Raw genomic sequence first — 14,892 nt, 5'->3', positions numbered from 1 at the left:
TCTGCGAGAGAAAACGTTAATGGTAAGCGAGTCGAGATAGTGAGAAAAAAACCCGCCGTTTTCTTTAAGTAGCGCCATAAAATTCTGAGACGCGAAATCACGAGATTACTACCTTTCGCGAACGAGCGAGCTAGTTAACTGTGACCCACGCCGATCTATAATCGCCGGATGCGACCATTTTTTTTCCATTAATCGCCGTTGCTCCTTGCTCGCGCTGTAAGCTGTAATTGGACCGGATCGTAGTCACAAAGTCGATAACCCGGCGTAATTGAATCCGTAAGCAGCCTGTCGATCAGAAGCGCTCTAGTAAAACGATTTCGCTTCGGCGAAAAGTGCGTCAATGCGCCGCCCCTGCGCACAGAGGAAAGATTAAAGGGTCCTATGCGAACGCTCAACAATTTCATATAATCATACGCATCAGCCCCGCGTCACAGACAACTTTTTTTTTTTTTCCCCTACAAAAATGTAGATAATGATAGAGAAGTAAGAGAGGATATACTCATCTACGCTGCTTTGCATCATCCTTAATATTACTTGGCTCGCGATTAAAAATTCCAGAGTAAATATACTATTCCTGCAAATTAGTTTAATGAACCGTTTCGCCCTCGTTCTCATTTAGCTGTGAGTGACGGCGTCGCCGACGTGACCGCGGATCGGTATACAAATTTGACAGTTCGTTTTGAGAGGCGCGTGTGCTCGAATGCTGCCAGACATTATACGCGCGACAAGCGTAGCCGGAACGCGATCTCATTCGGGATGATTTCCGCATAATCGTGCGTGTGTACGTCACTCCGGAAATTTCTCTCTACGCGCGACACAATGCGGCCTCGACTGAGACGACGATGCGATCTCGCGATGTAATAAAACTGTCCCGCGAAACGACGATTTCACCGCGACCCCCTGGAGCGGATTCTCAGGGAAAAAGGGTCTGTCACATCGTCGCTTTCTCACCCGTTCTCTTTTGCTGTCTTTCCCTTTCGGACGGTGAACGCAGGAGCGGCGAATGAAAACGTTCGCCGGGACAGAATAATTCATTGTCCTACTAAAACCGGTGGTGCTTCACGCTTGTTTGGGAAACGGATTCACCTTGTTCGAGCTACCGCGATCCTCCGATGAGGGCAAAGCAAAGTGCTTTAGTGATCCTGAAAATTCTATCTTTAGACTTGTTTCATGTTGCTCAAATATAGTTCAAAAAAGGGTTATTGCTCTAACGATGGGGCGTGCCATGCCATCAATACTGCTACATCATAATATTACTATTATAGACATATATGCACATACATAATCCATTTTAAGAAACTATCCGAATATAAATATATTTTGTATATTCGAATAAAATGCTTTTACAGATGTATTTCACAAGTGATCTCACGTTGACACGTGCTAAAGAATTATTCATCCTATGGTCAGTTTCGGTCAGTCCGTGTACAAAAAAAAAAAAAAAACAAGCCATCAGATCATACCGCGATCGAAAGGGTCAGTTGGAGATAAAAAAGGAAGCTATAGGGACCGAGCATATAGATCTATGGGAAAAGTTGACAATGCATGATGAGCCGGATAAAAGGGAATATGAGAGTGAAATGGAATACGTAATGAAGGGAAGCTTCTTGCGTTCACGTGATAGCAGCGTCCACCAAGAAGGTTGGTTACCGCCTGTCTATCCTTCCTGCTCCCTATCAGCGCTCGGACCGTGGAATCTTCCCTCTCGCTTTGTCTAAAATCTTCTCTTTCTGTTCGTCTGTCCACCACCGCATGCGTCCGTCCCCTCGCGTCTCCGCTCCCCCCCCCCCGGTCCGCCCTTGGACCCCACGCGACACGCGTTGTATGTCCGGCTCGTCCCTTTGCTCTCGCTTTTTTGTATGCCCGATGAGCGGCACACACGTGGGCAGCTGGCCAGAGAGATATACAGAGAGGGAGAGAAGTCCTCAAAAGACACAAAGGACGTCCGCATGCATTAAAGGGTAATGATGCCTCCGTGACGATGGTGACGGTGATGGTGGTGGTTTGGGTTGCGGTAGCTGATTCCCCGCTCGACGTTTGAAAATTCGTCCTGCCACGCGACGCCGCGCCACCGCCGCCGACGTTCTCCGTGGAACGAGGTATAATGTTTTACTCATGGCGGCGTTTAGGAACAACGCCGGACGGACTTGCATGCTAATTTCGCAGCAGACGGTATAAGCCGGAGAGACTTTTCCTTCCCTTCCGGTGCCGTGAACGTGTCGACGCAAAAGTACGCTTTATCTATTATTCCGTGGATAAATTTGAGAGACGAGAGCGCGCGCGCGCGTATCCACTTTTCCGTTCTTCTCACGAAGAGGGGGTTTCAAGTTTCTTAAGACTTTTAAATTGGATATTCAGTATTCCGTGCCGACGACCACCGACGACTCGTAATAGCATTAATCCGGTATATACTGTAAACGATTGTTAACTTAATTTACGTTTAATTAAATCGTCGCCGCTTTTAGCTGGGTTTCATTTTGGAATATAAATTTGGATTAAATTAAAATCGGTGTCGGATTGAGAGAAATGTACGGACCATCAAGTGATGTGAACTTTAAAAATCTTAAAGTGTATATATATATATATATATATATATATATATATATATAGGTGTATGTTTAAATACGTACGCTATATATATTCTAATAGTAATTGAAATTCATTTATATTTGATTAAATTATCATCTTTTAATACTTTAACATGTAACTGTAAAACTTAGATTTAATTAGATTGCAAAAGTCTCGCCTGATTAAAGATTTCAACAGAATCGAAAAAAAAGCAGTCTATACGCTAATAAAAAAGAAATTAAAGTATCATGAAATTATTAGTACTAATTAAATTTTATTATGAGCGCAAAACCGTTTTTAAGATCATTCAAAGACGGGGCAAAATTTTTATTATTGGTCAAGTTTTGCATTTACTATTCCGACATAAAGAATGAAATATGAATAGATATAACAATATTTTTCTTATAGAGAGAGTGATTTTATCAAACAATTTTATTGTACTATACGACTATATTTCATCAAGAAAATCTTATTTAAAAATTGACAATTTCTAGAAACGAATTTTATCTCTTGAACATGCCATAAACGCGAATACAAAAACAATGAATGCAATTGCTTAGATGTACAAGAGAACATTCTCATATAAACGCAATCTAATGACGATATCAAGGCCTAATAATAGACGTTTAAATAATAGCAATGAATACCGTAAAGTATCATACACACAAAGTGTTTTTAAAAGCATTTCGAGAACGTCGCATAGTCGTCGAAGAGTTTCATGGCGCGCACTAAGGTACGGCTATGCGCGAAATTGATTGCAGCTTGTAGGTAACGTTTAGAGCTTCGTGTCGAGGCAACCGGCTCCATAAAGTCGCCACGGCGGAAATTATAACTTGGATGCCGCAGTGGACCACGTAAAACGCCGCCTTTTAGGAAATAATTTACCAGCTGGACTCGTTAGCGTAGCATTCAGAGTGAGGCGCAAAGGAGAGGGCCCTGTTAGGCCACGCGTGCAATCTCGTTCGGTCGTGTCACCAATTATTCAACGAGAAAGAAAGTGTTTACTGCACCGCGCCTCACTCTCCCACCCCTCCTCTTTATTCTCGCGACACTCGTTTGATGACCTGCAATTTGCATAAAGTCGTCGCGCAGCGGCCGAAACGGTCACGCGAATTGACACGTTCGGGAAACTTTAATAAGTTTCGGCGCAACGCATATATATTCCTCATTTTATTTGATATTCGCGCCTTGCAATTTCGAAAATATACTACTCTTACAAATGATTAGCATATTCCGGGACAGCCCGGGTATCTCGTTAAATATTCGCGCGTAATACCGGTTGTACGAAGAATTTCATTTCCAGGAATCGCAAGCAAATTTGATATGCCATCAAAGAAGCCAAATCGAGCTTCAAAGAACGAGAGATGCATCTTTTTGAATTTAAAATTGAAGTTTTTTAAAGCATAAAGTATTTCCTATCAAGTGATTCTCTCCATGAGGCGTGGTTGATTATTTTCAATTAATGTAATTAATGTGCGGATTATTATATAAAATATAGTGCGCTTAAGAAACAAGTAAACAATATTTATTATAAATAGTAAACGTATTCGAAATCTGTTTTCATATGTTTTTTTTCTTAAATACGAGTAGATATCACATTTTTATTTAATTACACATTTTATCTTCATAACTTATTTTCAAGCGTAAAAGTAAAAAAATATGTTAAAAGATAACCTTCTCTATGAGATTTTCACGCATTCAAATTTCTGCAAAAACTTTAAATTAGCAAGACTAAAAGCTTTCCGCAATTTAGGAAACGATTATGGCTTCATAATGCTAATGTCATTACGAGTAAATTCGCTACTGTTTGCAATTTCTAATTTGAAGTCACGACACGCTAATTAATTTATCCCTTGGAGTTTTCTCGTTAAGGGAAGTCTCATGTTAGTTGTATCGTTTATGAAATTCATAGCTTTGTATTTTCAAACGATTATGTCTCTATATCTGCAAACCATTCAGACTTAGTGCGCGGAAATTATCTTATGTTTTGCAATTTTTATACGAGAGCAAAGATTAAAATCACTTTTCGTTTGTGGTACATAAATGTAGTGTAGAAACTAAAATTCTGATAGAAACTAAAATTCTGATAAATGGATAAATTTAGTAAAATACTATAAATAAGTCTTCTTCTAAGTTTGATTAAATTTTAATTCAATTTATAAAATTCCAAGTATAATACATAATAATAAAGTCAAAATGATATGCAATCAATCATAAATAATCGTGGTTTTAAGACGTTTAAGATAGAATACGTGCTAGAAACTGGGATAAAATTACCGAGGAGGAAGTAGCTTCAAAGTATAACAGACTGGCCTTCCGCGGCTCGTACGTTCTTTATGGTACTAACACGAGAGGTGAAAGGGGGAAGATATAAAGGCTCGAAATATATGGTCGTATACCACGAAGTTTCGAAGTGCATCTACTGTTTCAACGGATGAGCCCGCGTCGTCCGTTTTCCGGGGGCCATTCGTAGAGAGGGATTTCAATTTCGCTTCTCTACTGACTTTTCATGGCGGTCAGAAAGAAAGTCGGGCTGAGAGGAAGGGAGTACGCGGCACTGAAATCCGGAGACACAGCACCGTGGATAAACGATCGAGATAACGGACTTTATGGTTCTATAGGATTACGGATCCCACGGCCGTTGCATAAATTCCATCGCGCGTATAATGTAAAGCTAATACGCCGGTTCTTCAAGTCCTCGCGAGTCCTGGTTAAGACGGGGAGTAGCGACGAGTAAAAACGAAGGGGGGGGGGGAGCGCGCAGGTACGGTTGGCGGTTGGAGCGACAGGAGCGACAGGAAATAAAGGGATAAGGAACAGAAAGGCGTACGAAAAGAACGGAGGGCAACTGGAGGGCAAAGAAGCAGCAGGAAGACTACCGGGGAACGCCTGGGAATAGTAAATTTCTGCTGCACCATGGCATCGTTATTAGCATACAAGTATTTAGAATGAATTATGGGCCAGCCTGCTTATTCCCGAGGGTGGATATATTCGGTACAGGCACTCCGGGCGTTCTTCCTACGTCAGGTGTATCCCTTAGGAGGTAACATTATGTTGTCTTGCATATTTCATCCTTTCACTCTCTCGATCTCCTGACGCGTTTCGTCGCGAAAAGGAGCAGAGAGAGAGAGAGAGAGAAAGGGAGAAAGAAAACCAGAAAGCGCAAGAGCGAAGAAGAAGGCGAGCAAGCGTGGGCACTTAAAACCGCGACATTATGCGCGCGAAAGGTGCAACATGAGCCCGCTGCCTAGGAGGCTGTCGAGGAGGTGCACGACCTCCTCCTACTCCCCCCTCACCCGCAACGTCCTACCTGCGTTCTAAGTCGCTCAAATTTATGATCGGTTTACCGAGGCCGGAGGATCGATTCTGTGCTGCGACTCATATGCGAGCGCCGACCGCCGTTGCCGCTGTTAAGCGTTAAGGCTCAACAACGTCCGCGTGTGGCGGTCGTTAAAGCCCGACCCGACAAATGACCTAGGTCGCGGAATCGCCGTTAATCGCATGTTGCGTTCCGCGTTCCGACAATTCAGAGTCCGCAAGTCCGGCGATTAAACCACTTTTGTGCTCGTCCTCGAGGTCAAACCCGACGTTTCTATTTTATTAATCGGCGAGTATTCCGGAGCCGAATCCGGACACTGAAGGACATCGCGGATCAAGAAATCGCCCTCGAGCAGTTCTGAGCCAGCGGTCGTTAATCAGGCCGAGGGGAAAAAAAAACCCACGCCGTTAAACTAGTTTGCGTCGCTTTAACGGAAAAACCATGTAATTATACGAAACATGTGTATTATATGAGGCATAATTAAATGTTTATCGAAGAGAGCATTTTATAAACAGCCTATGAATTATTCTCCTTAATTAACCTCGCGGCACGCGGATATTTTAATGGATGGAAGAAGCAAAAAGCACGGCAAGCCACAAAAACACGGCCCGGCCGTTTCTTTCTTCCCTACCGCGCTTCCTCCTCTTATATTTTTCCTTTCTGTAATTCTTTCTATTTCGGCATCCTCTTTTTCTTGTGGAACTACAAGGAGAACCGTACAGCTACACACGGTCACGCGCGGCAATTAGAAATCCATTATCTCACGGCCGTGTACGTTCGGCCATTGTGCAACAAGCACACACGCGTAGGGGGTGGAAGAAGAGTGGTGGATTCCCACGGAGTTAGTACACCTTCTGCGTCCATGGGTAGATAAATGTCCGGCAATCAGGTGCAGGGACCCCCGACCGTCTCTCTGAATCTATCCGCCGGCAGCTGGCTCGTTGACGCGGAGCCATCATCGTGCCTACCGCTCTCCCGCTGTTCCGTTTTTCGTGTTTAGACGTCGACGGGGGAAACGAGCCTTCGGAGAAGCCACATTCGAAACGCCGGGAACGTCTTTAAGAACGGACAGGGGAAATTTTTTTTTTCCGAAACCGACCGTGAACGACGTGTGCCACGTCCCGGGCATAGAGCGGCACGTGCAAAGAAGTCGCAAGAACGGATTTAACGGTTACAGTCGCATAAATCTTGAGATCTTTATTTCCGGATGTGTATTTTTCAGTTCGGCCGATCATGCAAAGGCGATTGACAAATATTTCGCTCGTCCATGATATTTTAACGACTAACGTGCGTCACTGAAAGAGAATCTCCCTTCCTCTATTTCGTGACGCTTCGTAAATTTTTCGCATAGTTGCACGGTAACGGTCGGAAGTGAAACTCGCAATAATTTTGTCCATAGACATCTTTTCAATATGATTGGCGCGTATCATAAAATTTATACACACAATTATTACTCGTAACATAATAAACGGCGCGCATGCATGACGTAGGAAATTTCAATTAAACAGACGCCCGAAATGACGATGGAGATTTACAATGACGACGGTGTGTCATCATCGCGATTCTGTAGCACGACACCCGCATGCAGCAGGCGATTCTGAAAATGATAGCACCGGAAATTCATAGCAGCGGCTGCATACGCGCGGTTCACTCAGCCGCGTTAAATTCGGCCATAATGATTCGCCGATCGTGCACGTTCATTTCCGAGGAGTTAATATTCAAAATGAACATTAACAGGACGCACGCTACCGTTAATCTCCAATGGCATGTGGAACCGCTCACGGTACGCCGGAGGTCGCTTTACTGCATTCGCGTTAATTATGCAAATGAATAATTAGCATTTCGATTATTTCGGCAACGTCACTGTCTACATCGCGGAAAATTTATCGCCCCGATATTAATTTATATCTCGTTTTTCCCTCGCGAGCCAGCGGAATTTATCATTACCGTGGCGATAATGTGAGACGGAACGATCCACATAGGGCGATAAAGTATCGATCGTGAAACCGTCATCGTGCGTGGATTAATAATAACTAGATAATAATTTACGACCGGTTCCTCTCGTCAGCGGTCAATCCCCGCTGCGAAGTCATCAAGAGAGTTGTCGTAAAATTCGCGAGGCTCTTGTCTCGTAATGAAGATATTATGAACCGGGAATAAAGATTGCGAGGCTGTCAAGCACATCGCCGGAGATCTACGTCGACTAATCACGGGCACAATAGGAGGAAGGATATTGAAAAATTTTCGCGAATGAAAAACTTCGCGATTCGTCCTTTCTCCCTCGAGACGGACGGAGAAACACGGATCTACGAATATTAATCGCTCAAATTTACCGTCGAAAAGCTTTTGCACGAATCGAAGAGTGATCAATGCGAACCGATTCGACCTGGCTGCAAAAATAAACTGTTAGTCCCAATGAATATATTCATATCCCTTCATCAATATTCAGAACCTACTTTCCTGACTGCGCTTAAATCCACTAAAATCGCGCGACATCGAACACGCTCGGCATTCAAACGGAATGAGGCACGATCTTCGATTTCTCATAAAGACAATTTATGCCATCTCAATTCACGCTCCCATTCCGTAAGGCGTTGAAATATGTGGACGTAACCGTAATGACGCTCTCCCCCCCCCCTCCCTCACCCTTTCTCTCTCCCGCTCTCTTTCTATGTTTGCTTTCCATAACGGAATATAGAAACTTGACATAACGAATACATATATATTTTCAGAAGAAAATGGCCTACTCGGATCTCGTCCAAATGCATTAACGATCCCAGCGTAATTGGTAGTAAACATTCGTACAACTAATTTACTCGAACTTGGCACTGGTTCGGCAGGAATCGAAATCGCGTAGAAATGGAGGATCGGAGAGACTTCCTTGGACCATTTCCAATTCCGCTCGACTTCCTCCGCTCTCTTTCATCCGTCATTGCCTGTTGCGTTATTTTGCTACCTCGAAACTACGTGGATCCGGAACGTGAGCCGTGTTTCGAGGGCCACGAGGATTAAAGAACTCTTGGCGAACCCAGTTCACGTCTCGATCCAGAGGATTTAAGGCGTCCCCAACAAATAGATCGCTGCGCTAATGGATGGGAGTTCCGATTCGATATTGCCTTTCCCTAGCCCGGCGCCCCGAGTAGGAAATTAGCAAGTCTTAGGAGATCTCTCCTGTTAATCGTCGGGGTGATTTCTGCGGCGTCGCTTTCGGACAATTTGCCGCGACGAAATTTCATTTGTCCTCCCCTTCCTTCTGCGTGCCAACAGTCGTCGGCGAAACCCTACGGGGATCTCCACTCGCTAATCCACCTCATTCACTCTTTATCTTCCTCATTCGACTCTTCCTCGCATTCGCTTTTCGTCCGGAAATGGAGCTTACAGAATTAATTCGATGTTATCCTCCTCCACGGCCGAAATGCATGGAATCACTTTACAGCTTCATCGCGATCATTTCCTAACCGAGGGACGAGGCGACAATGAATGACAATGAATGAAGGAGGAAATCAGATTCCGTCTGACATTTCTCGGAATCGGATTAGAAAAGAATGGACCTGTATGTGAGCATAAAATTCTCAAGGGATAAAGTTAGCGTAGAAAAACTTTTTGAGTATTTTTTTAATTTCACCACGAGACAAGGAGCAGTAAAAGGAATATTCTTTTATTTTTTAATTAAACGCTGTTTGACTATCTAAAAAGAAATTTGATTGGGTAATCTCGCGATTGAGATTACGATAGCTCTTTTATAAAACATTATGACGATGATTATTGCAAGTAATATTTTATAAAGTACGTTTTTATCAATATTTTTAAAATACGGAGGTTTGCGAAAGTGCAGATTGTTTGACGGACACGCACCAGTGTAAATTTCGGACAGTACAATTGAAACTCGCTGCTCTCCCGTCGGCGATTTATATTGTAATTTCCCGACGTAATTACAAGTATCACGGCGGAATTGCACGTTGGTTTGAACGGTATCGATAGCGCCCGCGCACTGCACCCTTTGACAATTTTCACGTTGCAGCTGCGTTCGCGTGTCCGTTCTCCAGTCTCGTTTGTCACTTGACGGGCGCGCGCGTAATTAAAAAGGGCTAACATTATGAGAGAAGAAGAGATATATGCTCACCTTGTGCGTTAATGTATCCCGTATATCCGCTCGGATGCTCTACTATCGGCGACCGTACGCGCACACACCAAAGAGCACCAAATAAATCATCGATCACAACTCCGTAGTTCTCTGTAGATCCCACCTCCCCCCGTATGTGTTCCTCACTTAATACAAATGTGTAAGAAAAGAATTTTTTTTTCACACGTGTACACTTCTCTCGGCGGGACGCTATTTACAAGCCTCTAAGCTCACACAATCCCTACGTGCTATATGAGTGTATTTAGAAAAATGCAAAAAGCTACCGGGGCGGGCACCTCGATCGCGACGATATCAGCGTTATCACTGGCTATCGGGGCGGCCGCGTCTCTTCTCGCACTGGGTCCACGAGGTGCCCATTGAGGAAACGCGACGCGATAAGGAACAACGTACCAACTAACACCGTACCGTCACGGCGCCACGGCACTAACTGACAGGCTGACGAGAAACTCCAGTTGGTCGGCGGTCGGGATAGTCGAGGGGAGGGGAGGAAACCCGCGCGGCTCTCGACCCTCTCTCACACGATATGCCGTCCTTGTCCGATCGCGCACGTTTCGCCTCGTCCCGCTCACGGCTTTCGCCCTCCATCACCATCTAGTGGTAGATCGACGTACCCTAGTGAGCGCGCGCGTGCACCCGGTTCGCCACCCTTGTGGCCGACGAAGGGAGGGAACGAAACGAGCACGTGAGGCTGGCAAAGAGCGAGGGGCGACGAACGGAGCGTGGGGGAGGGGAGGGGGGAGGAGGGTCAGCCGAGGCCCGTATATGGGGGCGAGGTTGCAAAATATGTTGTAGAAATGGGGTGGCGGATGAATGCGGTCGCCTGTAGACTAGCGATTTTATTGATCTTTTTTCCACCCTTCAGACGCATATACGCGCGGCTCGGCTTAATTAAGCGACCGGACTAAGGTCGTGTACACCTTTGCGAGCGAAGTATTTCGACAGGGGCGCCGGTTAATGAGATAACTTTTGAGAAACAATTTTTAACGCATTTCGAGAATGATTGAATATATATACAGTCTCGACCGCGCGCGATCGACCAAGCGACCACGCGATAGCGTCCCCTCGCTCGGACAATTGATAGAAACGCATTCGATGCACGTACAGTTTCTGCATCCGTTTTCAGGTGCCGCAATAAATTTTTCACGAATTTCAAGCAAATGCGAGCGATTAATTTTATTTAGTCTGTCTATTGTACGATAACGTGGAAAATATTGATGGTCGGCGTAAAACATTAATCACTGCAATATTAAATCGATATAAATCGACGCAAATGTTTAGTAGCGAGAGGGGGGGAGGGAGGGGGATTTAATGAAAACAGATGTATCGCCATCCGTTTTTTGACTGACGGAACATTATCGGTCAATCGTAAATTTTCGGACGTCATAATAATTTATTAGCACTCTGGACGTAAAAAAAAAACCCATAAGACCTCCGCGAAATTGTGAGATATTGTTTCTTATCACTTTCCGGTTCCTCCTCGTTCGATCCCGAGGGCAAACCAGTGGGATTCGAATTAGTGTTTATGGCACCCGTGGGCGCACGACAAAAATCCCCTTTTTTGCGAAACGATTGTAACAGTCCGACAAGCGTTAGATGCCGGTGTCGTTATTCCTCCTAGTATCACTTTGATAAATAAGTTTATCTTCGCGGGAGAAATCAATTACATTACAATAAAATTATATCACATGCGTATAATATACAATCTCACACACACACATTTGTCATTATATAACAATTGTTTAACCGCTGAACTGGACTTCGGCGAGAGATTTAAATGCATCAGCGTGCATCTCGACTGTCCAATATTTTCTGTCCTAATCGCGAAATCGGTCACGCCGTAAATCTTTAAATAAACACGATTAATCGTTTCCGACAAGTTTACGTCCCGGCCTTCACAGCCGCGGCGTAGCGAGCTTAAAATGGATTTACTCGATCCGAATGCATTAACGACGGGAGAGAAGTAGTTGCTACTCTCAAAGAGTCCTCCGGCTGGGAGCGAGTGCTAATTAGCGATTCGATCACGGAGCTTCCGGCGCCGGTAGACAACGTCGTCACCTCCACCGGATTCTCTTTGATCCTCTCCTATCTCCGTTTCGTTCTCTTATTCGCGTCTCCCTTCTCCGCCGGCACGTCTATGGATATCACGTATAGACGGCGCATGCAGACGTCTAGATGCAGCAAGACCGCAGACTTTCGCAGCAGCGTGCCAAAAAGCAATGTTATTTGACGAAAAGACGATCCCTAATCCTTTAGAAATTTTAGCTTTACATCGTAAAAGTAATACGATGTATTATTAGTAACAACGCAAAAGCAAAATCCTTCTTCGTTAATGAAACACATAATCAAATATTTTACTTAAAAGGTATGCATGTCTCAATCCCTTTTTCCATAAAAGTATTATTTGTCAAAATGTAAATCAATACTGCTGTTCCTTTTACATTTAACGTGAATCATTGTTGCGCTTTTCGATTCCGTGAGATTAAAGTGCAACAAATTACGACTGGGTCAGCGAATAAACTGCCACTGGCTGGATAATTATATCGCAGGATCGGGAAATGCGGTGCGAGAGTCAATAAATGCGAAATGCGTAGGAAGAGGGAATGAAAAAGTAAAGGATTACGCGGCTTGATCACCGGCGTTTCGTCTTTACCAGAGCTCCCCCTTAGCATCTCGAATCTCATCGTCTACCTACCCGCCCTTCCGCGGGCCAATCCCGGAGTCCGTGTACGCAAAAGGGGGAGGACATGCGCCCGCAGACAAGAGATCTAATATACCCGTCGGTTACATTAGTCGGATTTAATTTAAGCTCCCGACCCCTACTACGAAAGCGTGCCGCTTATGTTCTCTACCTACCGCGAGTGAGAACACACGTTAGCCCGGGGAAAGAGAAGACCCTTCGAGACGGAAGGTAAAAGAGAAAGAGGACGGACGAAAAGATAGGGGTACGTGGTGAGCCGGTAGCGAGAGACGTCGTTTATTGTAATTGCGCTGTCGCGCGCGAGCGCTTTCTATGGCTAACTGAGTATTCGCTAAGGCTCGACCACTTCAGAAGAGGGACAGCTTCATTAACGGAAAAAAAATCGCCCCCTCTTTCTTCGTCGTCCTTGCCTCACTTTGTGCTCGCTCCGCGATGAATTTGGTCCGCACCTGACCGTTTTTATTTCGGACCATCTCGGTTGGACGTCTCGCTTAACAATCGAACGCAACTTTATTACGAAACCAATATATTATCAAAGATCGAAGAAATGACCATTCGACCAGTTCTATCGAGACGAAGATAGCCATGACGGAGCTGACGCGTATCAAACTGACTACGTATGGAAGAATGTCGAGATATTTCCTCTCGTGATTTGTTGTTTGTCCGCCATTCGGTCGCCTTTTCTTTTTCGTACGTCGACAAATACGACTGCTACCAAGAGAAAGAGAGACAGACGGGGCTAAGCTCATATTTATTTATGAGAGAGGAAGTGGCGCACGGGGTTGTCTGCCTCGCGCGGAAATATACATCCTCGTCGCGCGTAAAGCGCGACGGCGGCGCGGGGAATCGCGAGGTGTTCGCGAAAAGTTGGTGCGCCGTGGGTTCCTAGTGCCGCGGAAAACTTTCGACGCGCCCGAGCGAAATCGCACGTTTCATTGTTACTTTTGTACGTTTTTGAGCGACGATATGGTAGACGCTCAGCCGCCGTCGCCGCGCGCCGAATGTATGGCGCAAATAAAACTGCCACGTCGGGCGAAGTTACCGTAACCGTTTTTAGTGCTTTATGACATCCGTAAATCTACGCTGCCGCGGGAAGAGGCTCGAAGCCTTCCGAGGATACCGACTATCTCCACCGAAAATTGACGAGGTCACTGTGTCGAGGAAACGAACTTCCTTCGCGATTCGTTGAATAATCGCGCCGGACATCGGGGTCACGTGTGAACTTCCTTAGATATATCACGTACGCACGAAGAAGATCTATAGAAGCTAAACTTCCCGTCGTCGTTATTACACGTGCGATTTCTTCCAATTGTGCTTTTTCGCTTATTTATAGATACGTGTTATTTCTTTTCTTTCTCATGACAAAAAGAAAATTTTTATGTCACGATTAAAATTCATGGGTGTATCGAAGGCATTTCTACGCGTGCAAATTGTATTGGGAAAAAATTAAGGTTTCTAAGATGCTAATTTAAGGTTTTAGCCTTTGGACGCGAGGAAAAAATAAAGTTGCGACAAAATAAGGGAAAGGTCGCTAGTGGTTCAAAAGTTTAACGTGTGTGCAAAATGTAGGGTTTTGAAAATTTACTATTCTCAGAAATTCGTGGGTGTTCTGTTTCAGGAAGAATACATCTAATTTCTTGCGAAAGTAACATATATCTTAACCTAGCTGGTCTGCGGGTGGTGACAATCGAAAGGACTACATCGATTACATGAAAGTTTCTGAGTCCTTTAATAATCGTCCCACTAGGAGATCCCGTTCAGTGAGTTCAGTTTCCCTTTTCCATAAGTTTCCCAAAACGGTTTGGTCCTCCTGACTTCGGTTTTACGGAAAAAAAATATACAAAAAGTCGGTCAGTAGGGCAAGCCAACGTTTCCTGTTACTTTTCAATATGTTAGACTACAATACCTTCGGAATGCTATTGTTTTATGAGCCGTAAATTTTCACTACTGTAAGAAGAAACGGGAATTCTAGCCACCAGCTGATTTTCGAGATACGACGAACCTTAAAAAAAAATCTTTTACGACAAGATTCTTTTAAAAGAATCGCGATGTACGACCACGTATGGAAAATGGAGTTATAAAACTAGTCAAACGATTTCATTCTTTTGTTACAGACTGCATAAAAATAGTCGTTTAATTTTTTATAAACTTCCAATAATATGT

General features: G+C 44.4%; 1 protein-coding gene across 2 annotated transcripts in view; it reads right to left on the bottom strand.

The window, feature by feature from the left end:
• The window catches only part of LOC105837381 (discoidin domain-containing receptor 2), a 97,957-nt gene extending 87,473 nt beyond the window's left edge, over window positions 1-10,484 (bottom strand). Inside the window, exon 1 of one of the 2 annotated variants that reach the window (XM_036293733.1) lies at window positions 10,011-10,484. The gene's annotated coding sequence lies outside the window, so the exon portion shown is untranslated. The remainder of the gene's footprint in view (window positions 1-10,010) is intronic. The other variant, XM_028191462.2, reaches the window with a different exon arrangement.
• Between the last annotated feature and the right edge of the window lie 4,408 nt (window positions 10,485-14,892).

The sequence above is a fragment of the Monomorium pharaonis genome, chromosome 11 (genome assembly GCF_013373865.1).
Source record: "Monomorium pharaonis isolate MP-MQ-018 chromosome 11, ASM1337386v2, whole genome shotgun sequence".
NCBI classification, from domain to species: Eukaryota; Metazoa; Arthropoda; class Insecta; order Hymenoptera; family Formicidae; genus Monomorium; species Monomorium pharaonis.
The sequence above is the reverse complement of the archived record's forward strand: the minus strand, read 5'-3'. Positions and strand labels throughout refer to the sequence as shown.